The sequence below is a fragment of the Chlorocebus sabaeus genome, chromosome 8 (genome assembly GCF_047675955.1).
Source record: "Chlorocebus sabaeus isolate Y175 chromosome 8, mChlSab1.0.hap1, whole genome shotgun sequence".
Taxonomy (NCBI): Eukaryota; Metazoa; Chordata; class Mammalia; order Primates; family Cercopithecidae; genus Chlorocebus; species Chlorocebus sabaeus.
In genome coordinates this window covers 60,728,673-60,755,944 of record NC_132911.1, presented here as the reverse complement: position 1 = coordinate 60,755,944, position 27,272 = coordinate 60,728,673, and the positions used below count along the sequence as shown (strand labels likewise).

Sequence of the window (27,272 nt, the reverse complement as noted above, 5' to 3'; positions counted from 1 at the left end):
TAGAACTACACAAAATGTCAAAATAACTAGGAGAAAAGAGAAAACTACTTAAGTGTGACATCAAGGGGAAAACGTATCACAGAACTTGGTAGTTTCTTACAGACAGGACTGGTGATAAAATCTGCAGGGCCTAGTGAAAAATAAAAATGTGGGAACCCCTTGTTCAAAATGCAGCCCCCAAAGTGCCACTAAAAGTACCAAAATATAAAATTTTTTTCTTTATTTTATGGTCTCTGACTTGGCTTCTGAAGATGTTTTTTATTTGCTATTTAATGTTGCTCTAAGTAAAGAAAATTAAAACATTAAATTATAAGGACAAATTTTATTATGCATTTTTATATTGTTTTAAATGCAAATATAAGAACAGCTTACTTGGATGCAGAATCACCAGAATTACACAATTCTTATTTTGTAGCTCGTGCATGCAGGTGCATTTTATTCTTACCAAAACAAAGGAAAGTACACAAAGTTAACTCAACTGTTTTCATTTCACCTCTTGGTATGTATATACTCTACCAACACTCTACTTTAGGCTACAGATAAGTAAGGAAGGATTGAAGGTGAAAGGAACAATATCATCACCCCATGTCATCCTTGTCAGCATAAGTGATGGCTAATACAAAGAAGTAACACCAATAAAAAAAGGATATCATACGGTCTGTTGGTCTTAGAAAACCATTTCCTTCTTTCTGCATTCAAAGGAAGTCCTGGTTCAAATAGAGACTGGCCTTTGGGGAGAGTCAATGCCCCAGCTTACATTGTCCTCACTCTAAGTTTCTCTGAAACCCTACCTGTCATGGACCCATGGGAATTCTGGACTCATGAGGCATCTCAAATGCTATATGCTAATTGCGTAGCAAGGAACCAGACACCTATTGCCGTGATCTCCTCTGCTCACGTGCTTCCTCCTCTTCCCACTGGACTTCATTTACAAAGCTCAAAAGAATTTCAAGACAGTGACAGCAGAGCATTAAAAAGCAGCATGAGCCACTCTGAATGTGCTCCCTTTGTGACTACAAATGTTGAACACCAGTTTGCACATATTATTGAAATCTATTATACATGGCCATCTAGGAAGGCTCAAGGTAGGCTAACACGGCAGCATTCAATGACATATCACTGTGGGATGGCGGTTTTCACCAGTGCATTCACAGAGGGATGCTCGGAATGTTATCGGCTCTGGTATTCTAATATTGCCACGAGATACTATTGTCATGCTCCTCAGTGGTATTTCCTTCCAAAAATAAGTACATTAATTAAAAATAAAAAAGTACACAAATATAATGAACAAATAATACTTAAGCAGGAACTGGTAGGAATGAATGGAGGAACACTACCGAGTCATCTTACAACAGCAGCACAACTCACTGGCAGAAACTCAGACACGGAATGATGCTTCAAATGCTACTAATGGACCACGCAAAGGAGATACTGAATCTACGAAGGGTATTGAAATGTGTGCTTTTCTTCAACTTATAATTCCACTCATTTTTAAATTCTATACATGTCTAGAGTAAAGAGAAAATTCTTGGAAAATTGCTTTTACATTTATTTTTCTCCACTATAATTCAAGAACATTTAAAAATAATATGAGGGACTGTAACTTCATGATGCCACAAGGAAAATGTCACAAATAAGGAAAACAAGTTGATTTTAGTTAAAATAAAAGAAGCATATATGACATAACATTTAAAAAAGAAAAATCCCAGCACTCTGGACCATGAATTCACCCATTCAGATTCACATCTTGGTAGGATTTACTATCTACCCTGGATTGGAATATTGCCATTATCAGCCTCTAGTGAAATAATGGGCTTAGGCAATAACGAGTTTTAGTTACTAAAGCCATAAGATGAAAAGTTGATAGGTAAGATCACAGTGGATGAATCAGGCTGATAACCTAGCAACTCATTGATCAATCTTAACATTACCAAATATGACATTGTGTGCCTCCTCACAGAAATACACATCACCACCTGGAAAGTATCAATGTCAACAATATTGAATTGAATCTGATGAGGCATCTAGATCTATCTACAATCTAGAAGAGCACGTTAATTGTATATTAGCATGATTTTACACTCATCGTACTAATCATCAAAGTCCGAAATGTGGCGAACGCTACATGACAACCTATTATCTTTCATAAATGAATTGCAGGGAGCCAAAAATGTCAGGATGTGGACACCTGTAGATGAAAATGGATTAAAGCTACATATTCACCAAATACAATCAGTGAATCTTGTTTGGATTCTGTATTAGTCTGTTCTGACACTGCTAATAAAGACATACCCAAGACTGGGCAATAATTTATAAACTAAAAGAAAAAGAGGTTTAATAGACTCACAGTTCCACATGGCTGGGGAGGCCTCACAATGGTGGTGGAAGGCAAAGGAGGACCAAAGGCACATCTTACATAGTGGCAGGCAAGAGAGCTTGTGCGGGGGGACACCCCTTTATGGAACCATCAGGTCTCATAAGACTTGTTCACTACCAAGAGAACAGCATGGGAAAGACCCACCCCCATGATTCAATTACCTCCTACAGGGTCCCTCTCATGACATGTGGGAATTATGGAAGCTGCAATTCAAGATGAGATTTGGGTGGGGACACAGCCAAACCATATCAGATCCTGATTCAAACTAAGCAACTGGAAAAAAAAAATGCATATGACAATTTGAACACTAACTGGATAATCTGATAACATTTAGAAATCATTATTAATACTTCAGATAAGATGATGTTTGCAAGCTTATGTTTTTAGGAAAAAAAAGAATTAATTTATAAAGATAAATGCAAAGACTTTTATAGCTGCAAGTAATTCTATGTCTGGAATTCAAAATAATCCTGTGGTGGAGGAAGGGGAGTATGCATCAGATCAGACTGGTTGAAGTCAGATGATAAGCACATAATGAGAGCAGAGTTATTCTATTATTATATTAATAGTGTTATATTAATACTATTAGACCTTATACTATTCTCTCTACTTTTGCACCTATTTGAGATTGTCCACAATAAAAACTTTAAAACATAAAAATTTTTGAAAGTAGTATTTAAACCATGGTTTCATACCACGAGCTGTAGTCTTTACTCATATTTCATCCCTCTTCATGGCCTCTTCCATGGTACCAGGTGTGTGTTACTCACTTTATGTATGTTCCTTCATATAAGCTGTTCCTCTGTGCCCTCAAGTGTCCAATTTACATAATCCCCACATTGCCCACACCCTTTCTTCCGTTTCTTGCCTGGAAACAAGAGACTTCAATACAAAGAAAACATATTTAACCCATTGATTGTTTTCTCCAGTGAACTTAGTCTGTCAGAAGTTAGTCTTCATTCATCTTTATCTTCCTCTCAAATGTTTAAATAGATGCCAAGTATGTAACATTCCTTGGTATAAATAAATGAAACCATGTAATCATCATTTTCATCTATGTTTTCTGACTTCCTTAAGCAAATTTCCTCCTCCAAGATCTTGTGAAGCTCTTCAAACTTCTGCTAGCATGCTTACTAAGTCTATCGCAAGTGTCATTTTGCATATACCTAAGAAAGTGAGAGTTTTGAAGGTGGCAAGTGTTTCTTATTCCTCTCTCTCCAGTTTGACATACACTAAGAATTCAATAAAAAAAATTTTTGTGTAAAGGAAGAGAGGTAAGAGAAACAGGGGCAGGAGGGAGAAAGAAAATGTTTAAATAAATACATTAGAAACTGTGAATATTAATAGTTTAAATATTTGACTCCTATATTTTTCCAGTGTTGTTCACCTGGTAAATCTGCAGGGCTCATACCTTAAACTTGAGTCATGCTTACTACTTATAACTAGCTTCCACAAATTCTCCAATTGTATAAGAAGACGTGAACTATGAAAATCCACAAATACAGTATCTGAAAAATCACAAAGTACAAGGTTAATCACACAAGATTAGGATTGCACCCCAAATCTGAAAATAAAATCGTTAACAAAAAAGGCATATTATTTTTGAATAATCAATTAGGTAAAAAATTTTGCAAAGAATCAAAATTTCCATCAAAGAGGAAAGGAGAAAATATGTACATGATCACAAAATTAATAAAAATGGACATTATTTAAAGAGGATTTGGCTTGAAAGCTTCTAGGTATGAGTTTGTTTATTTCTGTATGTTCAAAAGTTGTGAAATACATAGTTTCTAGGATAGAGTGACCAAATATGTTTTATTTAATCATCATTCCACATGCCTTCCACCTGTCGGGAATAGACCATCTCTATCAGGTCCTGTCTGCTTTAAGTCAACATCACTCTATTCATCAAGCTGACAATCTTAAATGGAAGTCAGTGTTCTATTTGATTTTCTGCCATCCTAATGTGCCTTCAGCCACAACCACTTTCAAATTGCTTTTTCCTGGGGAAGATTGCAATATGATAAGCTCACAGCCGAAAAGCCTTAATAAATCAAATGGCATGGAGAATAAATGTAAAAAATGCACTAAAAGAGGATGTCAGATCTCATTTATTTTTCATTTTACTCTTTCAGTACACATATATCTTTTTTATGTTGAAATGTTATCTCTAAATGATCCATTCAAAAGGGGATTTTCAAATTAATTTAATTTTCATAGCATGTGCAAGCCAAAACAATAAGTAAACAAACAAAACAATCTTTCAATGGCTAAGCTGTGCTTTTTCTTTCTCCATGGAACACCTGCAGGCTGCATTGACTTCTGGGAGAGCTGATGCACTGTCTCAGAACCTACAGGTTTTTAACATGAACTTATACAACAGCAACTACAAGAAATTGTTCTGGGGCCTACCAAAAGTTAGGGATACCTGGTATTTTAGTCTATTTTCTGCTGCTATAACAAAATACCTCAGACTGAGTAATTTATAAAGAAAATACATTTATTTGTCTCACGGTTCAGGAGGCCAGGAAGTCGAGGTTCAAGGGGCTGCATCTGGTGAAGGCCTTCTAGCTGCATCACACCATGACAGAAGGCATCACAGGGTGAGAGAGCCCGAGGAGAGAGTGCACCAGTCAGAGAGAGATTGGGGGCTGGAACTTCATTTTTATCAGGAACCCAGCCTCACAATAATGGCGTTAATCCATTCACGGAAACACAGCCCCTCATGACCTTATCAATTCTTAAAGGCCCTACCTTTCAACACTGTTATGATGGCAATTACACTTCAACATGAGTTTTGGAGGGGACATTAAAACCGTAGCACCTGTGCATCAGTTAGGATCTGTTCCTTGGCAAATAATGGCACACAACAGGGCTTAACACACCATTTACTTAATATGGATTCAGAGGCAGACAGCGCTAGGGTTGGGCAGGCACACCAACAATGCCACCAAGGACTCCACACTTTTCACCCTTCCTCATGATCCATAGTGTGTGAGCTTTTATCCTTGGGCTTTTTTTTTTTTTTAACGGAGTCTCACTCTGTCACCCAGGTTGGAGTGCAGTGGTGCAGTCTTGGCTCACTGCAACCTCCACCTGCCAGGTTCAAGCAATTCTCCTGCCTCAGCCTCCCAAGTAGCTGGGACTACAGGCGTCTGTCACCACGCCCAGCTAATTTTTGTGTTTTTAGTAGAGGCGGGATTTCACATGTCGGCCAGGATGGTCTCAATATCCTGACCTTGTGATCCGCCCACCTCAACCTCCCAAAGTGTTGGGATTACAGGCATGGGCCACTGCGCCCAGCAGGGCTTGTTTCTTTATAGCCATCATATGCTCACACAGCAGTTGTCCAAAGGGAGGGAGGAAAGAAGGCAAAAAGAGCTTTCTCTTTGCCCCATTCTCTCTTCTGTCAAGGAGAAAAATCTTTCCCAGAATCCCCCATAGAGTTCCCATTTGGGTTCATTGGCCAGAACTGGGTCACATGCATAACCCTGGAAAAAACACTGGCAAAACAAATGGGGTTAACATGATTAGCCTGAATCAATTACAATTCAACCCCTGAGGTCTCACACTGTTCAAACAAAGGAAGACTTCACTGCTAAATGATGAAGACTTCACTGTCAGCAAATGCCTTCAATCAGTCAAAAATTATATATTTATCCCTAAAGACACCTATAATTCCATTTTCAGCAAGTTAATACATTGAACAGGGACATGCAGTGAAGTAGAACAGAAATCAAAATACAAAAGATAGATAAAATATTAGCCTTGATAGTTGGAGCTTTAATAAAAGGCCAAACAAGCTTTATTCTTACTTTTAAGATAATTCTAAGTGTGTGATATTTACCATAAAGGCTTCATTAGTGAATGTTAGAGATTTATCATTTTCCTTTCATGTAATGACCTTTACCATTAGTGAGTGACATTTGTTAAATTAAATCAACAAGTTCTCCAAGAAGAAACATGAAATTGTAGAGAAGTGTCTAAATGTTAATGTTGCAAGCCCATGAATAACCTTTAAGTTGTCTCTGCAGAGGCTAATTCATCATTAAATACGAGCAGTTCACTAGCACTGAGGATACCAGGAACACCTATTTTCTATGAGATCATCACCATTATTCAGATTCTACACAAGAATTTTTGAACAACCTATTTATGAGTCTACCTAACCGTATCATCAAAAAGGACTTACCAAGTTCTTACTTAAATACAGCTATACTATTTCCCTGCTGTACCAAATCACAATCATATATATATACACACACACACACACACATACACACACACACACACACATATACACACACACACACATATGTTTATACTGGAATTTTTTTTTCAAAAAAAAAAAATTGGATGGAGTTTTGCTCTTGTCACCCAGGCTGGAGTGCAGTGGCACGATCTCCACTCACTGCAACCTCCACCTCCTGGGTTCAAGTGATTCTCTTGCCTCCGCCTCCTAAGTAGCTGGGATTATAGGCGTGCACCAACACGCCCGGCTAATTTTTATATTTTTAATAGAGATGGGGTTTCATTATGTTGGCCAGGCTGGTCTCAAACTCCTGAATTCAGGTGATTCACCTGCCTCAGCCTCCCATAGTGCTGGGATTACAGGCATGAGTCACCGCACCTGGTCTGGAAAGATATTTTTTTTTCTAAGACAACTGGTGCTGACTCCCAGCAATCAGCTTTTCCTCTTCTAGTTTCCTGCTAATCATTCATTTGGTAACTGCCCATAGCGCTGCCTTCACTGAGCTCTGTGCCATCAGTTACAGGGGGTTCTCCTTAGAGAGGAGCAGAGTTGTCCCTCCGTGCTTTCCTGGAGCAGTCACATTCTCCACAGTCCTCAAATATCACATGGACTGTGGTTCACTTGGGTGTATTAAGTTGTTCTTGCATTGCTATAAAGAAATACCTGAGACTGGGTAATTTACAAAGAAAAGGGGTTTAATTGGCTCATGGTTCTGTAGGCTGTACAGGAAGCACGATACTAGCATCTGCTCGGTTCCTGGGGAGGCCTTGGGAAGTAAAATCACAGCAGAAGGCAAAGAGGGAGCAGGCACATTACATGGCCAGAGCAGGAGCAAGAGAGTGAGAGGGGAGATGCCACACGCTTTTAAACAACCAGATCTCGCAAGAACTCATCCTCAGGAAGACAGCACCAAGCCATGAGAGATCTGCGCCCGTGATCCCAACGGCTCCCTCCAGGTTCCACCTTCAGCATTGGAGATTACATTTCAACATGAGATTTACAGGACAGAGATCCAAACCGTATCACTGAGCCATCCCTGTTTGGGTCTGTCCTCAGACAAAATGCTTCTGGAAAAGGAGCTCAGATCCTTTGTGTCCATATTTGTTTCACTCTGAAATATCCTTAGACTTCACACAAAGCAATGGAAGCAAATGAAGGCTGTGTTGTCTCTTTCTGACGCCTCAGCTGATACGGCCTGCCCAGAGAATGAAACTCTACACTTCCTGTACATTTTCTTGATACAAATATGACATTTAAAAGAATAATAATTTATTTGTTTTCTTTTGTTCAGAAAATGAAACGCCTCTGACAAATCTGTAATGACCCTGAATTCTGGATGATGAAACTGTGTGGTCTCATATTCCATGCTCTACTCTCCTGTGCTTTCACAAGCTTTTAATATAAACAGGGCCTTTGGAATCGTTAAGGTTTTTTTTTTTTCCCCCCAGTGGAAAACTAGCAGTTTTGAATTCCCACTACTCATTCAGAAAATACTTAAGCACTTACTATCTGCCAGATGTTGAACAAGACACTCAACAAACGCCATCTCTAACCTGTTGGTAATGATTGTTAACCATTTAGGCATTTTCTGCATTTTTCTGTTGAGGGAATGAATGCACAGAGAGCTTAATGAACCTGCTCAGGGTCCCAGAGACAATAACTAGAGGTACCAGAAACCCATATGACTGCCCAGTTTGGGTTTTAGTGTACTAACACTACTTCTAAGAATTGTGTCACTTTGTTCCTACGAAGGTCTCAAGAATACTAAATGGGGAAAGGAGATCCTCTTCAACAAATGACAATGGGAAACCTGCATACCCACATGCAAAAGAATAAAACTGGATCCTTATCTTCCATCATACACAAACCTCAAATCAAAATGGATTAACGACTTAAACCTAAGACCAGAATCTGTAAAACTGCCTAGAAGAAATCAGAAGGGCAAAGCTCTATGATATTGGTCTGGGCAATGATTTTTGGGAATGACCAAGAAAGCACAGGCAATAAAAAAGCAAAAATAGACCAACAGGATCACATCAAACTAAAAAGATTCAGCAAAGCAAAGGAAACAATCAACATAATTAAGAAACAACCTATAGAATGGGAGAAAATATTTGAAAACCATGTATCAGATAAAGGGTTATCATTGAAAATATGCAAGAAACACAAAAGACTCAATAGCAAGAAAACAGCCTGATTTTTAAGTGGGCAAAGGACGAGAAAAGACATTTCTCAACATAAGAGATGCAAATGGTCAATGAGTACATGAGAAATGCTTAACATCAGTAGTCGTCAGAGAAATGTACGTTAAAACCACAATGAGATACCATCTCACACCTGTTAGAATGGTTGTATCAAAAAAATGAATGATAACAAGTGTTGGTGAGGATGTGGTGAAAAGGGAACCCTTGTATACAGTTGGTAGAAATGTAAATTAGTACAACCAGCATGGAAAACAATACGGAAGTTACTAAAAAAAAATAAAAATAGAACTACCATGTGATCCAGCATTCCCTTTACTGGGTGTCTATCCAAAAAAAATTAAAATCAGTGTATCAAAGAGACATCCACACTCCTATGTTCAATGCAGTATTATTCACAATAGCTAAAATATGAAATCAACCTAAGTATCTCTCAACAGATGAATGAATAAAGAAAATGTGGCATATATACACCATGGATTATTATTTAACCTTAAAAAGAGGGAAATCCTGTCACTTGCGACAACACGGATGAACCTGGAGGACATTACGTCAACTGAAATCAGCCAGGACAGAAACACAAATACTGCATGACCTCACTTATGTGTGGAATCTAAGAAAGTCTAACTCCAAGAAGCAGAGAATGGCATGGTGGTTACCAGAGACAGGGATGGGAGGGTTAGGGGGATGTTGGTCAAAGAATACAAAATATCTGTTAGCAGGAGTAATAAATTCAAGAAGTCTATTATACAACATGGAAATATAACAACAATGTACTGTATTCTTAAAAATTTTAAATAAAAATATGTAATTTTTTTTTTAATTGTGCCTCTTGGTAATACTTTGCCTTGCTTATGTGGCCCTGCCTACAGTTAGCACATATCATTTTTATTCTGGAGCTCAGCGATACATTTGGTGTTTCTAGAGTGGTGGCTTCGGGCTTCAGCACTTCCTGGTTACCGTCTTTATCAGGATCACTCATAACTGAGGCGACATTTCACTTTTAGTGTGTTTCAGTTGCCCCCAAGAGTACATCTCTGAGGCAAAACCACCCACAAATTCAGAAAGGCAAAAAGCCCAAGAGGCATGGGGCAGCTAATCCCAGTTGAGAGATGGCAGCAGGCTTCCCTCTGGCCCCAGCACTGCTTATCCGAGGCTCCTCCCTCCCTCTCCCTGCTTGTTCTCAGTCCTGGGCTTTGCTCAGGATGACAATGGTAAACTCCACAACGACCCCATAAGCCCCACCAATGATCCCTCTTTTGCTCTACAACTTCAGCTCTGACATTTGGCAAATTTCCTGTCCCCTGTTTCAGTTCCTCTCTCATTTTCTATGCTCAGAACTCTCCCATCTCCTGTGTGCTACCAACAAAATAAAACAACAAAACCGCCCTCAAAAATCTGTCATTCTCTTGGACTGGCATTACCCTTAGTGTTTTGGACGATGAAAGCACAACTGTTTGTTGCACCTTTTTGTTTTTATTTTGTTTTTAATTGGCAAATAAAAGTTGTATACGTTTATGGTGGGGAGGTCGGGGAAAGGGGAGATGGTTGTCAAAGAATGCAAAGTTTCAGTTAGATGGGAGGAATCAGTTCTGGTAGTTTATTGCAAAACATGGTGACTATAGTTAATGTACTATGTATTCCAAAACATCTCAAAGAAAATATTTTAAGTGTTCTCACTACAAAGAAATGATAAATATTTGAGATGCTGAACTTTTTAATACTTACATTCTTAAGTTTTTCAAGGCTTTTCTAGTAAGTCTGGCATTCCCGCCCTTGGCAGTGTGAGATGGAAGATGATGTCGCAAGGGTGGCGGAGAAGCAGCTGGGCTGAGCTGTTAAAAGCACAGAGACCGGGGCCAGACTCCTCAGCCTGAAATCCTGCCTCCACCAAGCACTAGCTGGGTAATTTCAGGTAAGTTGCTAAGGCCTTCTCTGCTTTGGTTTCTGTTTTATATAAAATTGGATTAGATATAGGAAGATAAAATGAGTTAATACTTGTAAAGTGCTTAGAACAGTGTCTGGCATGTAGCAAGTACTACATAGTGTTTGTGAAATACATTTTTAAAAGAAGAAAAAAGAGAGAGAGAGCTTTGAACTGTTCCAGAACCAAAAGAAACTGAGTTATTAATCCAGAGTTGGGTGTTGCTGAAGTGTTACTTTCTGTTACATGTGGAAGGGGTAAGTTCCTCCCCTTATCATGACATCAGGCTGTGAGGACGAAGAAAGGTAGCTGTGGTTGGACAGAGGGAGACAAGATTGGAGCCCCAGTTATCTCACAGGGACACAAGGCAGTCACAAAAGGGAAAAATGAGGCAGAGCAGCCAGAAACCAAACCAGAAATGAGAAAAGAAAGAAGGTGTTGATAGCTCGCTTCTGCCAACGGCTGGTTTCTAGGAAGAAGCCATGTAACTGAAGTTATCTTTTCAAATGGTTTACACACTCATTCTCTTTTCATTTACAACTTGTGTAAAATTAAACTATTTTTATTCGTACTGTGGGTAAGTGCAGCTTAACAATGGGTCATGCCAGCACTTATTAGTGCTAAGCTACCCCAAGCTCAGCAAGATGCATTTCAGACACATAATCTCATTTAAATACAGCAATATTGCAACAGAAATGCTGTGGTCTGCATTTTGCCCATGAAGCACTGGAGGCCCAGGAAGGTCATAACCTCTCTCAAAGTCAGAGGGCTAGTCAGAGCAGAGCTGAAATCCAAACTCATAGCCACCTGCCTCCACAGTGCACTCGCAACTGCTCTGCGAAACTCTGCATCTTAAGGTCTTATGCAGCAAGTGCTGCGAAGTGGGAAGAGCTCTAGATTAGGAGGTAGGTGGGTCGCCCTTGGCTCCTGCTGGGCCATAAACCAGCTACTCACTTTGTATTTGAATCAGAGCAAGAAAATCCTGAGACTGTGCCTGTCATATTCAAGATAGAAATTGTGCAACTCTGTAAGGATAAGCAAGAGTTTTGATTTATTTTTATCATATTTTATTTAGTATCTGATTTTGCCAAGTAAGGAAAACTTTAACCTGGAGGCGAGTGGGTGTTAGTTGCGAGTGGGTGTTAGTTACGAGGGGAAAATAAGGAATCGGTTCAATCAGAAATGATAAAGTAGTTCAGTGGAGAACTATAAGAAACAAATTCTCATTTCTTCATGGCTACACAGAGAATACTGTTTCAGAGTCAATCACGATGAAAATTAAACATGGGACTTCCCAGGAAACTGTCTCATGAATTACCAAAGGAGATGAAGCAGGAGGGCGGTGGATCTGTGGCTGTTGTCGCCTGTGTGCACCGGGGCTCTCCGCTAGGGGGCAGCACCCCACCCTCCCTGATCTCCAGCTCCCAAGCAGGTGCAACCCCGCGCAGTGTATGGAACTCACTTCAGTTCACAGGGGAGAAATTAGTATCCCCTTTAGCCCACATATAAAACCCTATTCTTCCATCTGGCTTTGATAAGTCATAAAGCCAGTATTTTGATCGTTCCCAGGCTTCTATATGTCTCTTAATTGGCTCTGACCCCAGGAAAAAAAGAGATGACTATTAACAGTAGCAACAACTAACACATGATTTATGCTAAATTGTGCCCTTGAACTTGGCTTCTTGCAACATGCATATTGATTTAAGTATATGTTAGCAAAATGAATTTTATTGGATATTTTAAATACAAAAGAAAATGTAAAATGTGTCAATTTCTGACTCCCCGAGTAATCCCAAGGAATATTCTGAACCCGTATAACATTTATACTGCAGTTCATCAACGTTAGTAGTTCATCTCATCACTCGGTTCTAATGAAGGTCTAGGTCCCTGTGCTGATTTTTATTTCAGTAAATTTTAGAAGTTCCTGTGCCCTTTCTTTTTCCCAGTAATGTGTTGGTATTCTGCTGATGTCTAATTATTCTTTCAGCATTCTTCTTTGAGAGGAGCAATGTTGCTGTAGTTTTTCTAACAGACCATTTAAATGACAATCTCTTTTAAAATTGACATTTTTTTTACTCTGTTGATTTAAGTGCAAGTACTTGAATATACTTTGAGAAGGCATCATTGCAGACTCTGAGGGCTTGTGTGCCAGCTGGGGTTGATCACAAACAACGGAGTAAGGCCTCCCCATAAGACCTCAACCCTGTTTTGGGAATGGTTATGATGATAAACCATTCTGGGCATTCTCACTCTGCCTAATTAGGAATTCATATTTATTTATCTGACAGACACTGGTCCCAACTGCTCTCAAGTGTCCCCCCAACTAAGCACAAATTAATTGAATGGGGCAACCTTATCAAGACCACGTGCATAACGGGAAGTGGGAATGGGCCACTAAGTAGCATCTAGGAAAAGATTTATTGGGTTATGCTATTAAGTTTTTTAAGATTAAATCAATCTATTTAACACCTGACAAAAATCTTCAAAAAGATCAAATAAGAAGCACAATGCTACTGCAAAGGCAGCAACCATAGAACCTGAAACTACTTATGATCGTAAAGGTAGTAAGCAGCTACCAAAACAGACTTTCTAACTATTTCTGAGATTCTTTGATATGAATAGAATTCTGGCAAACTAAACTTTCTTGTTAGTTAGACAGCACTCCCTGCTATTTGTATACTTAGCATCACCCACTCAAGCCAGTTTTGCAAGATGTTTCTGTTTTAAGTTCCTGTCCAGGAGAAACTAGATGGATCTTAAACAGAAAGTGGAGACACAGAAATATGAAATAGCATTTTAAAGGAATATGCATATAAATTCAATGTATATACAATGATTGTAAGACATATATGTCTCCCTTACCAGGATTAATCAAATAAACAGGCACAAAAGTAGTCTTGCAGAACTTGTTCTTTTTATTTCCCTTCTTTCAATGACAATTTCTTCCTCTTGTTACAGGCAGTATTCGTTCATGACATTTAATTCCTTAAATATATCAATAACACATTTTTAAAATGAGTATTCAATTATTAAACAACAAGAAAAAAGGAGGGAAAAAATTAAAAGCCTAAGTGACTTTAAAGAATTTAATTCCTTCTTGAGTCTATTTGATTACATTCAATCATCTAGTCCCTGTGCGGAAACAATTCTGAGGAAGTAATCCAGGCAGTGTTTCCCAGCTGATTCAATTTAGTTAATAACTGGAGTTGTCAATCAATCAATCAAATACCAATTAATTCATAAGGCCGCTGGAAAGAAAGTTTAGGGAAAATTTTATATTCTACCCTGGGAAGTACATTTACATTATCAATGTTTGTATTAATCTCATGTACGTTTCCTGTTATTTTTTAATCTTCACCTTTGATTAATTTCTTATTTAAACTGCCTTCTAATCTCATCAGTTGCACAAGTCAATATCCAGTGTTGATTAGTGTCTGATGAGCTCAACTTCGGGATAGCTACTGCTCTGCTGTGTTTCATGTCTTAAGAGAAGAAACAAGATCTATCGCTCATCAGAATTGCAACCAGAGAGAATTCTTCAGAGTACTCATTTGAAAACTCTATGTAGCATGATGAATAATGTTTTTCATAAAGTTTTTATAACCATAAACCCAAATTTCATAATGTTGCTTCTTGTAGAGTTTGTCAATTCAAGCTTTACATTCCAAGTTCACTACAAGAAAAACGAATTCACTAAAAGACAAAAACAAGGCAGTTCAGGTTCTCTGCAACTGACCAGGGTAAGCAGGGGTAAGCTCTCAGGTAGGTACTTTGTATCTTTACATTCTCTCTTTTCATAAGTTTTACCATATATATTTCACATAAATTTTTGGAAAAGTGTTTCTCCTGCTAGCAGAGTTAGCCACTTATTGATGCTCAGCTCCAAATTCACCCTTTTTGCTTGCTCTGTGAAAATGGTTCTGAGCCACTTGAATATTTTCGCTTTGCTAACTGTTACGATACGATGTTACGCTTTGTCAGTAAAGGCCGCGGGTGAGATACTGCGGGCGTGTTTTGCTTCCTGCTCTAGATAGGTTCCTGCGGGGCAGGCAGCTCACCCATACTCCCAGGCTCCTGTAGGGCAGGGCAGCCAGGGGTGCCTGGCACCCAACAGCCACCTCCTGCGGTCTCTCTTGGGCACTGGGGGCAAAGGCTCAGGGCCTCCGGGGAAATACATTCCCACAAACAGCTTCCCTTGTCACCTTAGAAGGAATATCTCCAGTGAGTTCCAGAGGGTGGATTTCCAGCAAGACCTGCCAGTGCCTCACCACAGTCACCCGTCTGCCATCCAGTGGCACAGGGTTGTGCCCTCCCAGTGAGGTCTGGCTCTCAGCCCAGCCCTTCCTCAGGTGCTCATCTCAGGCCTGGGGGAGGGGCAGCTCCTTCCAGCTGCTATGCCAATATTCCTTAGAACCCTCTAGTTCTTATTAGCCAAACTCTCCTTACTCCAATCCCCTGTTACAGTTAATAATTCTTTATGTTCAGCTTTTCCTGTTCAAATTTCTGGATGATTTCTCTCTCCTAACTGATGCTAACTAATAATGAGTAATGCTAAAGTCATATCACACTAACACCACTTAAAATTAACCAAAGTTAACTAAAGGATTATCCTTACCTGTTATCCTTTTATTACTGTCATGATAATTTTATTTTAACACCAGGAAAAAAATTAAATTTTTGAAAATTTTAATTACATGTCAAATATTAGTGGTAAATATTTTTTAGAGTAATTAAAAAGGTAAACACTTAAGAATTTTTATTTTGTCAGAAACTGCAGCATGAGTTACACAAATATTAACTTATTTGGTTCTATTTTTTAAAAAACTTCAAGGTATATTGTTGGTGTCCACTTTATAGACAAGGTAACGGAGCCTAGATGTTAAGTAACGTGCTCAAATTCACATAATCCATAAATGGTCAAGCCTAGATTCAAAGCCAGACTCTCCAGAGCTCCAGAGTTCTTTCTTAACACAACTCAAAGAATCATGGCAGCTTCTGCGGAAAGTCTATGAGTCAGTCATTTTCCGCATCAACACAACAGCAGTTGTGCTTCAGGTCCGGAGTTGCTTTCTCTCCTCCTCTGTTAATTTTAATCTCATTCCTTGAATATATATGCAAATTAATAGGAACTCAAGTTTACAGCTATCTTGGTCAACTCTAATCTCTTTTTTAGGGCGGGGGAGTTAGGGAAGTGGCAAACTTATATTTAAAAATAATACTGCTTCGCATTTTTCCTTTTCACATTTACATCTCTGTACTAACATTTTGCCTAGTGATCCCTAGTTGACAGTGAAAAACCGATTTTATATTTTATCCATACTTCCCCGTGGAAACAAACATTTCCTCTGATTACCTATATATAAAACATTCCCCTGAGGAAAAAACTTAGGAATCATCTTTTGGGTTGCTAAAATGTTCATAGGCCTTCCCATCTCTTACGGAGAAGATAAACATTGAAACCTTGTTTGTTTAAAAATGGCAAAATCCATAAAAATCAAAGACAAATATCCATAACTTGAAATTAAAATGAGAATTCTGTATTGCTGGGTTTGAATCTGACTACTTCTTGGTCATTGTTAAATGCTTACTCACACGTCTCATAACACCGTCACTGAAAACTCAATACAGAACTCAAGGTAACATCACAATGCCCCCTGAGAACGAAGAAAGGGTAAAGAGTGCATATTTCCTGTTACCGTTCTCTTTCCTAAGAGAACAATGACAAAACCATAGGAACTAGAGGATGGCTCAAGGAATTAAACATCTTTACACAGAAGGAAGAAAAGAAACAAAACAAACACCTACTTGGCAAGGCCATCTCATCAAAACAGTCTAATATGTATAAAAACATCAATCCACTCAACATTCTCCCCAAGACAGCCGTGAGGAGGCAGGAGCTTACTGATTTCCTCTGCTCTCCTCCACATAGCCTGTTCAATATCATTGAAACTTTTTCATTATTTTGGACTTGGAAATCACATTTTACTTTGTTCTTAGGGGAACGGCTATAGATTCTAACACTGAAGCTTCAAAATGCTAAGCTAATGACTAGGCTAACTGAACTAGTGAACAAAACAGCCCAACTCCTGCTTCATCCTCATTCCTCTGTCAGCCTTAAATAATTCTTTTCAGCAAAGCCAAGATAGGAGAAACAAATAGCCCCTTTCAAAAAACTGTTTTATATCTGCTGCTCACCTGCTTTTAAATGACTCAGAGCCATCCAATTTGAATTGCAAACCATGGGAAACGTTGCCAGGCTTTACTTGTAAAGCAGAACATACCTTATGTGCTCTCACATAATATAACAATAATTAGTCATTTAAAATCAACCAAGTGTTCTAGTTGTTTAAGAAGAATTTTATTCAATGACAATGTACATAATTTTAGAGACCAAACCACAGTGACTATGAAATATAAAATAGCTTAATCCAAGCTTCTGCTACGATGTAGACATTTTGAAATGCTTTTAAAATCTGGTATCTAAAGTCTATTCAGAAAATTATAGTCATATGCTTGAGTACTCACCATGTCTTAGAATTTTTGATTAAAAGTAGCTTGTCTCCACGAAATGGATTCCACATTATTGGTGACCTACATGACAAAAGAAAAAAAATCAAGTTCAGAGGATAATTGAATGACGTGTAAGCTCAGCGCTCCATGGTTTATTACTGAAGTCCGGTTCCGTACACTTCAAAATTTAACTCTGTGACCTGAGAGCTTAGGAGTAGAGTAACTTCAAAAGCATTAATTCTGCATATTTTACATTAGAAATTCATAAGATTTTTCCAACCTTCCTCTTATGTGAGTCTGTTTTGTTTTATTTTGTTTTTCAATGGAGAAAAACTCCCCAGATCTTCAAATACAATCAGCTCTCCACCAAGATGTTCTTTGTTTGTGCTGTGGTTTCTCATCTCCTTGGGGAAACCACAGCACCCCCATTTGAGGAATACAGTTGATCAAGTCGGGAGGCCAACAGCTGTCTTTGAAAGAATTGTCTAGTGCTCTGGTAAGTTTTATTTTTCAGTATATTAGGTACCAATAATCCCCATTTTTAAAAGCTGTTCATATGAGCAATAATCCACAGGGAGAAAACCCAAAAATTAATCCACGTGTCCAAACAGAGCAGTCAGGTGTGGGATTCCTGACTGTTCTATCAGGCACTGGCCTTACCTGACCGCTCCCCACACACTGCACAGTCTGGGAGCCACGCCCTACCTCCAAGGCTTCACAGGGAGTGCAGTGTCACCAAACTACTTCTGTGTCCTCAAATCCAGGAGAGAGTACCACATTTTCAAAGGAATGCTATCCAACGACTAGTTGTTTAACATTTTTCCATTTTCAGTGTCAAAAGCCTAGCCTGTCTTCTTATAAAGGGCCCAGCAGAGTGTCTGGCACACAGCAGAATGCTGAGGTTCAGGAGTTATGGACAGCTTCAGCCCCAATATAGGTGAGGTCTTGCAGAGGCTACCTAACTTCTGTAAGCCTCAGTGGACTGTTCTGAGGAGTAATGAGGTCACGTACAATGGCACTTGGTGACTATAATTATGTTTACCCTTATCAATGGCACCTTAATGGAGCAGAGGACGCAGGCAAGATGCCCCATACCCCAAGCTGAGGAGTTTGAACCTGGTCTCCCAGCTGTGACCCACCACTCCAGTCTGCCTAAGACAGAAAGGCCTCCCTGGATGTGGGATTTCAATGCCATAAGTGGACCAGCCCTAAACAAACCAGGTTGGTGGGTCACCCTCACTCCAGATAACAGTAAGATGGGAAAAATGTGTAGAATGGGGTTGAACTGTATGAAACTGCTAAAATTTGACCATTTTCAATCTACCAAAATGGCAAAATTGTACACCTTAACCAAATGATGACCAACTCCAAAAACAGTTGATCTGGCTGGGTGTGGTGGCTTACACCTGTAATCCCAGCACTTTGGGAAGCCAAGGCGGGTGGATCACGAGGTCAGGAGTTCAAGACCAGCCTGGCCAACATGGTGAAATTCTGGTTCTACTAAAAATACAAAAATTAGTTGGGTGTGGTGGCACGCACCTGTAATCCCAGCTACTTGGGAAGCTGAAGCAGAACTGCTTGAACCTGGGAGAAGGTTGCAGTGAGCTGAGATTGCACCACTGCACTCCAGCCTGGGCAACAGAGCAAGACTCCGACTGGAAACAAACAAACAAAATACAAAAATAGAAAATCCGTGCGCTGTCGCCCAGAGTGCTGATTCCTCCTCCATAACACACTGGTAGTAACCATTCATTCTTTGTGTTCTGCTGGTGTTGACATCTGAATTCTCTGGAAGAATTTAAAGATGTACATCCTTGGTGGGGTGGCCAAGTTAATGGGGGAAAATAGTAAGAGCTATTTAAAGCATCCTCTTGTCCAGACTCTGCAGGCCTCAAATATGTTTTTTGGAAGGAAAGATCTATCTTTGAACTTCCCAGCTAAACAAAAGCTAAAGTAGGATTTTCTGAAGAAGCAAGTGTTTAATAAGTGAGATGGGCAAACCTGACCAGCTCCAGCAGGTAGTGTCAAAGGGCCATTAGTTGAGGTCACATTCATAGCGCCTGCCAGGTGATTTTGATGCTCAACTCACACTGAATTTCGAGGCACTAACACTTCCCCTCTAGGTTGTCTTTTGAAATATGGTGCCTTGCCCACATGGACTTGAAATTCCTGGACTGTCTACACCACACACATGCATCAGACCAATGTCAATCAGTTTTAAGTTACAAAGAATCTGGCAAAAAAAAAAAAAAAAGAAAAAGAAAAGAAAGAAAGAAACACCACCTTTGTGAATCTCTCTTACAGCAAAATTGAAAAACACAGGAAGACGGGCAGCAACTGAACTTGAATTTTCAACTTGTTTTGATGTGATGTAAACAGCCGGAGTTTGTGGCGTTCACTTTTTCTGAAATTTAATTCTTGGTTTCCTTTGAGTAGAAGGCATTACAGTTGATGTTCAACTATAAAATGGATTTATGGTTTCCACAAATCACTCCCTGGGGCCTTTAAGCAACAGAAGCCCAGTGAGGCCGTGAGGAACTGTGGCTCAGGCAATGGCTTGATGTGATTCAGACTTCCAGCGGTCTCTGAGCTACCTGGAGCGTGAGAACAGGAGCCTGTGAGCGGCAGGGATTTGTGAGGCCTGGCCCTGTCTTCAGCTGATAAGCAGAAGACTCTTCATGGGTGTCCAGCCATCCCATCAGTTTTCATCACCAGTTATTAAAAAACCAGGGACAGGGCCAGGTACAGTGACTCACACCCGTAATCCCAGCACTTCGGGAGGCCGAGGTGGGTGAATCACGAGGTCAGGAGATCCAGACCAGCCTGGCCAGCATGATGAAACCCCGTCTCTACTAAAAATACAAAAAAATTAGCTGTGCGTGGTGGTGCACCCCTGTAGTCCCAACTACTCTGGAAGCTGAGGCAGGAGAATCGCTTGAATTAGGAAGGCAGAGGTTGCAGTGAGCTAAGATCATCCCACTGCACTCTAGCCTGGCAACAAAATGAGACTCTGTCTGAAAATTAATTAATTAATTAAAAAATAAATTAATAACCAGGGACAGAGGTCTTTCATGTGCAAAGGCCAGATGGCTTATCTGCTGCAACTTCATGCAGGCAACAGTGATTTCCAGTTCTCACAAACACAAAATCCTTCACTTTGAAGCCAGCCCACAGCCATTTCCACCATTTTCTTTCCTTTCAGCAAATGTGTGCTGTCTTCTGAGTCTGCTTGTCCGCTCCCTGGATGTGTCACCTTGGAAGGTTTATTTATCTCCTCTGATCCCAGTCATTTTCCTGATTTGAAAAATACATCAGTGGACAGGAGAACGTGTGAAGACTGAATGAACTAATGCAGTGAATAAACTTACAGCAACGACTGGCACAAAGTGAGTTTCCAATGAGAGATGGAGATATTATTATTCTTCTATTCATAACTCTCAAGTTCAGCAATTCTAAACTTTTAAAATATAAGCTTTTTTATCATTGAGATCTGGAAAGGCCAACAGATCAGGAGACAAGTGCCACTGAAGAGATAGTTCATTACTCACAGGTCCCAAGAGGACGGGGTGCACTACATGGGGGCAGTGAATAGAGTGAAGCGTCAGGGTCAGTCTGGAGGTGGGTGCAGGAGCAAAGCACGAGTAAGAGCCTTTACTGTGGTTTCTATGGGGAACACAGGCAAGGCAGGATACGCAGGCTTAGGACTGGCTGGTTTGAATCATTTCAGGGCTCTCAGGCCTTAGGGGCTGTCCTTAGCTATCTGGTCCCTGTCCTCGGGTGATTAGGGAAGGGAACACTGGCCCAGAGTGTGAAACCCCATAGAGGAGGTGGTGGGAGTAGGCTGTGGATTGGTTGTTTTGCATATGAAAGGCAAGTTCTCAGAGGAGTTGTGTGTGATCTCCGGGAATTAGCTACCCACTTCACACTTCATACCATCAAAGTATGAAGAAAAGAAAAGGCATGGTGAATACATAAACTCTCCTTCCATACCTTAGGAGACCTGCATATCTGAGTTCACATTAGGCTTCTCCTCACCCACCTTCCCCCGAATCCTCAAAGCCATTACATAGGACCTCTTGCAAATATACGGTCTCCCAGATTGTAGAGGCCAGCTCAGGGCAAAAAGAAATGCTCAGAAAAGTCTGTTGCTTTCTTCTTCTTTCTGAAATCCAGAGGCATCAGTCCTGCCATGGTTCACACCAACACTGAACCCTTGCCTGGAGGTGAAGTGAGAGACTGGCCTCCAAGAGTGACACATACAGACAGTAAGGCAGGCCCAGCATTCATTTTTCAAGATATATTATTTCAAGATATTTCCCTTTAGTGAGATGTGGTAGTGATAGTTAATGATGGCTCCTCTTCCTGCTCAGAGTTCAGAAAGAATCCAGAAAGAGACAAAAACATCAGGTTTGTTGTGAGTGAAGCAGAACTGGAAACATTTTGCGTCTGGGGACGTAATAGAGCATTTACATCCTCCCCTCCAATTGCCCTTTCCCATGGGCTGACAGACAGACCACAGCAGACCTCTCCATAGGGAGGGAAGAAGGAAGTGTATGGCCCTGGATAGGCTGTTCTGGAAAAGAGACCACCCCAATGATAGGAGCCATCCAGTTCCAGCTTCTTCCCACAGTTTCACATCCGACCCCATGCTCCCCTCCCTTGGGGATGATGAGTGCGGGGCAAGGAAAGGAAGGGAGGGACTTCTTTTTTATTAGCATGGGCCAACCTGGGATGATGGGGAGAGGAGAGAACAATGTTTCCTACCAATGTCTGAGTACTTACTGAGGGCAGGGCTTTGGGCTGGGTCCTGCGGCTGCAGAGATCAATTAGGCAACTCTCCTTTCCTAATACTCATGGGCTGGCAGGGGAAAGAAAGGAGCCTTTGAAACAAGTCACTCTTGGCCACTGCAGTTCACATTTGGTATGTATTAAAGGGGACAATGCTGTGGATATTCCAGATTTGTCTAATCTCACAGTTGCCTACTCCCACTTCCTGAGACCTCCAGCAGGATGGCTGTCCATCAACACACACACACGCGCACACACACACACACACACACCCGATAGTCCACGGTGTAAACCAGGTTCTCCCAGAATCACAGAAAGGCCATTTTAAAAAGCGACATTGAGCTCTTTTTATGTGCTGGTCTGCAGACATTCAAAGAAGTATTAAGTACAATGCTTGCCTTTTAGAAATGAAAGAAAATGTAAAACAAGATCAACATTATTTCTAAGGTAACCATGATACAGGCAAGTCTGTGGTAAATGTGTACAGAAAATGCAGGTAATGAGAAGAAGGAAAAACTATCAGAGACTGGCATCATGCACACAGGCTTCCTGGAGGAGTTGGGTCTCTGTCTAGACTTTGAAGAATGTGTCTAGACAGAGAAAGAGAAACTTTCCAAAGAAAAGAAACAGCTACTTGAAAATCCCTGATATGGGAGGGTTAAAGGCACATGGGGAAGGCCTCAAAGTTGGGTAGGTATTTCATCAAGGCATGGGCAACATGTGAGTGTGGCTACTTCTCAGACTGTGGATAGCAGTTTGCTGGCTTTTCAAGGTCAGAAGGGACTTCCACTCTGCCGGCTGACAGCCTGATAACCTCCAGTCTCTGACCTCAGAGGGTGGGCACACTGGAGGAATACTTAACACATCTGAGGCCAGAGGAGAAAACACGCAGAATCCTTCAATGGTCCAAGCAAGCCTGAGCCTGGCAAAGACTTTGCAGTCAGATCCGCCACGCTGTTGCATTTGCTACCTCAGCTGGCTGCTGTCACTGAGTCCCACTGGGCACAGAGACAATCCCATTGACACACTCCTGCCTCTCTTACAGGACAAGAATGGAAATGGCAGCACACAGTAGTCACCTCAAAACCACTTTCAAAAGGAGAGCCCGCACTGTTGTGTCCCCAGGACACCAGGGACTGCATGGACACCTTTTCTGTGCTCCCCATCATCACCTAGGCAACCCACCTATCCTTTCTTGGTGAAGATGAGCCTCTACCTTTTGTGTATTCTCCCTTTGTGTTTTCATCTCACATGCCCTTCCTCGTCTGAAGTCTTGTGTTGAGGACAAAGCAGCCTAAGACGACTGATGCTGTCTAATAAACTGCACCAAGACAAGCGCTCAGCAGCAAATCTATTTTCCTGACAGTTGTAAGATGCAATCTCCTTGTTGTTGGAGGGTGTCATGCACAGGGCTGGGCTCCTCCAGTCTGCACATCCTCCAGAGCATTGCAGTGTGACAGCCTTCATTAGAAGAGAAACTAACCCCTGGACAAAATATTGCCACCCTGGAAATTCGGCTCTGTGGGGTGCCATGAATATCTTACCTTCTGACAAACAAGTTTCCTCCAGAACTGACATATTCTTGGCCATGTGACATGATCTAAACTAAGTTTCCTGGTGGTTTTTTTCTCTTTTTAATTGAGGTTTTGCCTGACAATCTAGAAACTGAACACACTCTGACAGGTGATGCTATTTGAAGCATTTGTTACCGTGAGGATAGGAGGAGGCGTGAGGCGGGGCCCCTAGCAAATTCACCTCCCTCTGTCCCCAGAGAAAGTTTCTGAGCTTCGTGGAGCTCATGTGCCTCAAGCACGTGGCTTTTGCCTTTCCCTTTTCCCGTGACACAAGTACACCTGTGGTAGCAAACGGGTCTGGAACACATGTGCTGCAGCTGAGGATCCAGCAAACCATACCTGAGTGTGCACTGTGTGCCTGGCACTGTGTTCCACCTGGGATGTGCATGTTTGGTTTAATCCTCCCTACCACCCCGCAGGATAGGTATATTTCTGTCCACATTGCACAGATGTGGAAACTGGGTAACTGAAAAGCTAAGTGCTAAGGTCGCTGAGCCAGTCTGTGACTCTAGCAGAGGCACTTATCCAGGGGAGATTTGGTCCCTCACCTCTGTCCTTTAAAAGGTGAGCAGATTGGCCAGGAGCAGCCAGACTCACGTTAAATACCTGTGCTGTTTGATTTCCTTTTATTTTTCTCATATTTGTTCTCCTTGGAAAAAGAAATGGACCAGGAAAGGTAGATGGAAATCTCCTTTAAGTCGAAAAATGATCCTAACGCATGGAATCACTGGAAGCACTTACAATGCCATGGAGAAGGAAGGGGTCGTCATCACGTGGATGTTAGCTCTCTTAGCAGCTTGTTTGTGCCCTACCTACATCTGAGTGCCTCAAATACACCTTCATGACAAGTAAAACAGGGACCTCAGAAAGCAAGGGGAGGGGAAAGGGAATTGGAGCGCCTCCTGGCCATTGTAGAGAAGGCCTTAGATTTGCCTCTGCTTGTGCATAAAGGCACAAAAAGAATGAAGCAGACAAACATTCTCATGGACCTGCAGAAACAACAAACTGCATTTTGCAAGTTTTCCCATTTTCCCTGGAAATGTTATGCTCTAAAGAGCCTGGTGCTCAGCTGCAGGGAAGTGTTTGTGGTGTCCAAGTAATGACTGCTGCCCAGACAGAGGAACTACTTGCACCTCCATTCACCCAATCCCATCCACATCTTTTCCCAGGGTACCCAGGCTCATAAACTCCAGCAGATCTCCACCTGGGCGTGCTGGGGTCTGTGCCATAAGAGGCAGCATGTGGTAGAAAGGGGCTCAAATGAGAGTTAGCAGGCTTCAGTTGAGTCCGTCTCTGCCACTTCCAAGTCGGGTTAACTGGGTAAGCTAAGAGACGCTAAAACCCTAGAAACATCACGCAGGGTGCGTGTGAAGAACAAATGCAATGGAGCTCAAGAAAGGGCTTGGTGAGCTCGAAAGCACAATTCGATGTCACCCCTTCCCTGACTAGCACGTGGGCTCCCCAGGTTGGACCCCCTTTCCCTCTCTCCTGCATGTCCATTGCGGGATTCAGTGTGTCTGGTGGGCAGGTAAGTGCCCAGGTCGCATACAGCCTTGGGACCTCTGCAGAGGTGGCCGCGAGGAAGCACGCTTCCTTCTTTGTATCCAAGTCATCCTTCCACAAGTACAGGACCTCTCTTTTGTTCTCAATCGAGAATATTAGGAGAGTTCTCTACTCTCACTATGGTGGTTCCCTTGCCTGTCCCATGCACCCTGGCAGGAGGTCAGTGAGGGCAGGATGGGGAGACCAATCTCTCTCTCTCCCTGACTCTCCACCACTCTCCCCCACGCTACCCCCATCTCTCTCTGCCTTTGTGTATGTCGGTGCTTCTCTGCTGCTGCTTCTCTGTCTCTCCCTCTCTCTCTGCCTCTCTCTGTCTGCCTTTGTCTCTCCTCTCCCTCTCTCCCTGCCTCTCCCCACTTTCTCCCTTTCTCTCCCTCTCTCTCCCTCTGCCTCTCCCTCTCTTTCTCCATTGTCTCTGCCTCTCTTTCCCTCTGCTTCTCCCTCTCTCTCTCTCCTCCCATCTCTTCCTCTCTGTCTGTCTGCCCTTCTGTCTCTCTCTCTGCCTCTGTGTGCATGTTTGTGCTTCTCTGCTCTCCCCTGCACTGTCTCTCCCTCTCTCTCTGCCTCTGTGTCTGCCTCTCTCTCTCTCTCTCTCTCTCTCTCCCTCTTTCTCTCTCTCTGCCTCTGTGTGCATGTTTGTGCTTCTCTGCTCTCCCCTGCACTGTCTCTCCCTCTCTCTCTGCCTCTGTGTCTGCCTCTCTCTCTCTCTCTCCCTCTTTCTCTCTCTCTACTTCTGTGTGTGTGCTTCTCTGCCCCACCTCTCCGCTGTCTCTCCCACTCTCCCTGCCCCTCTGTCTCGGAGGCTCCCTCTCTCTCTCTCTGCCTTTCTCTCTCTGCGTGTGTGTGTGTGTGTGTGTGTGTGTGTGTGTGTGTATGCGCGCGCGCGTGCACGCTATAGCACTTGCTTCTCTGGCCGCCCCCCCTTCTCCTGCTGTCTCTCCCTCTGTCTCTCTCCCTCCTTCTCTCTCTGTTTTTCTCTCTTTCTCTCTCTCAGTCTCCTTCTTTCTCTCCCTTCCTCCCTCCCTCCGCAACCACCACCCTCCAAGCAGGCTCACATTCCAGCTGCCACTGTGAGGTGAGCACAGTCTCCACCTGCTTCAGGGGTGTGCTGCACAGAGTGGGGAATCTGGCCCGGGGAATTTCAGTTTGCTGTGGAGACATTTGGCTGTGGAAATGGCTGTTCCACTCAAGAGTGAGCACTTTGTCATAGAGACAGCATCTGTTTTGTCTCATGGGGAAAGCAGAATGATAGTTATTCTTTTTATTATGAGAACACCAGGCTGTGCCAAGTACATTATTCCCATGCAGGGGAATTTTACTAACACCATTGCCCTCCCTCCTCCTCCCCATCCCGTTCCTGCCCAGCATTCTCCCTCTCCCGTGACAGTGTCTTGCCCCAGCCTGAGATTGCAAATGTCCTTTCCTGGCATCACACTTATGAAGGCGAATGAGAAGACACTTACCATTTTTATGAATTATATTCTGGGATTTTTAAAAAAACAAATTCACCTCAATTCTAAGAGACTATGGAATCAAATTCATCATGGAAGACTCCCATGATCACCAGGTCAGTTTTTTAGTAGATTGATAATGGACCTGTCACTCTTTGCCATTTCCACCCAGGAAGATCAAAGTGCGAATTTGAGGGACCGTCTGTATGTCCAAAATGGAAAATGGCATTCATGGGACTACTTCTTTCTTTTATTTCATGTGTAACTTCTTAACAGAAAACAACTCCTGCACATGGAGGGCCTTATCAGACACGGGACAAAGGCCACATTATTAGCCTCAAGTGCTCATAGCCTTTCCTTCACCAAGCCCATCCATTCTGTGCACTGTTGGCCCCAGGGGAGACGAGACAATATTCTCCCTTCCAGGTCATCTTGGGGCCCAGACCACCAGCCGGAGAAATGATGTGGAGAGAGCAGGCAGGAGCTCCTTTCCAGGTGGGAAACGCAAGGCAGGCAGCCTCCTCTAACGGCGCTGCCGTGGCTGGATTGAAATTGTGCTCACTTCCACTCAAGTGAGCAAAGCACATCTGTGTTGCATATTTTCTACTATTGATCTTTCCTTCCTTAGTCTC

At 41.9% G+C, this 27,272-nt stretch overlaps 1 long non-coding RNA gene across 1 annotated transcript; it reads left to right on the top strand.

Moving 5' to 3' along the window:
- Positions 1-10,640: 10,640 nt before the first annotated feature.
- LOC103236831 (uncharacterized) lies at positions 10,641-23,686 on the top strand. The gene is made up of 5 exons (XR_498405.3): positions 10,641-10,745; positions 14,394-14,516; positions 17,593-17,760; positions 20,467-20,650; positions 23,098-23,686. It is a non-coding gene; the product is annotated as an uncharacterized lncRNA (long non-coding RNA).
- The last annotated feature ends 3,586 nt before the right edge of the window (positions 23,687-27,272 follow it).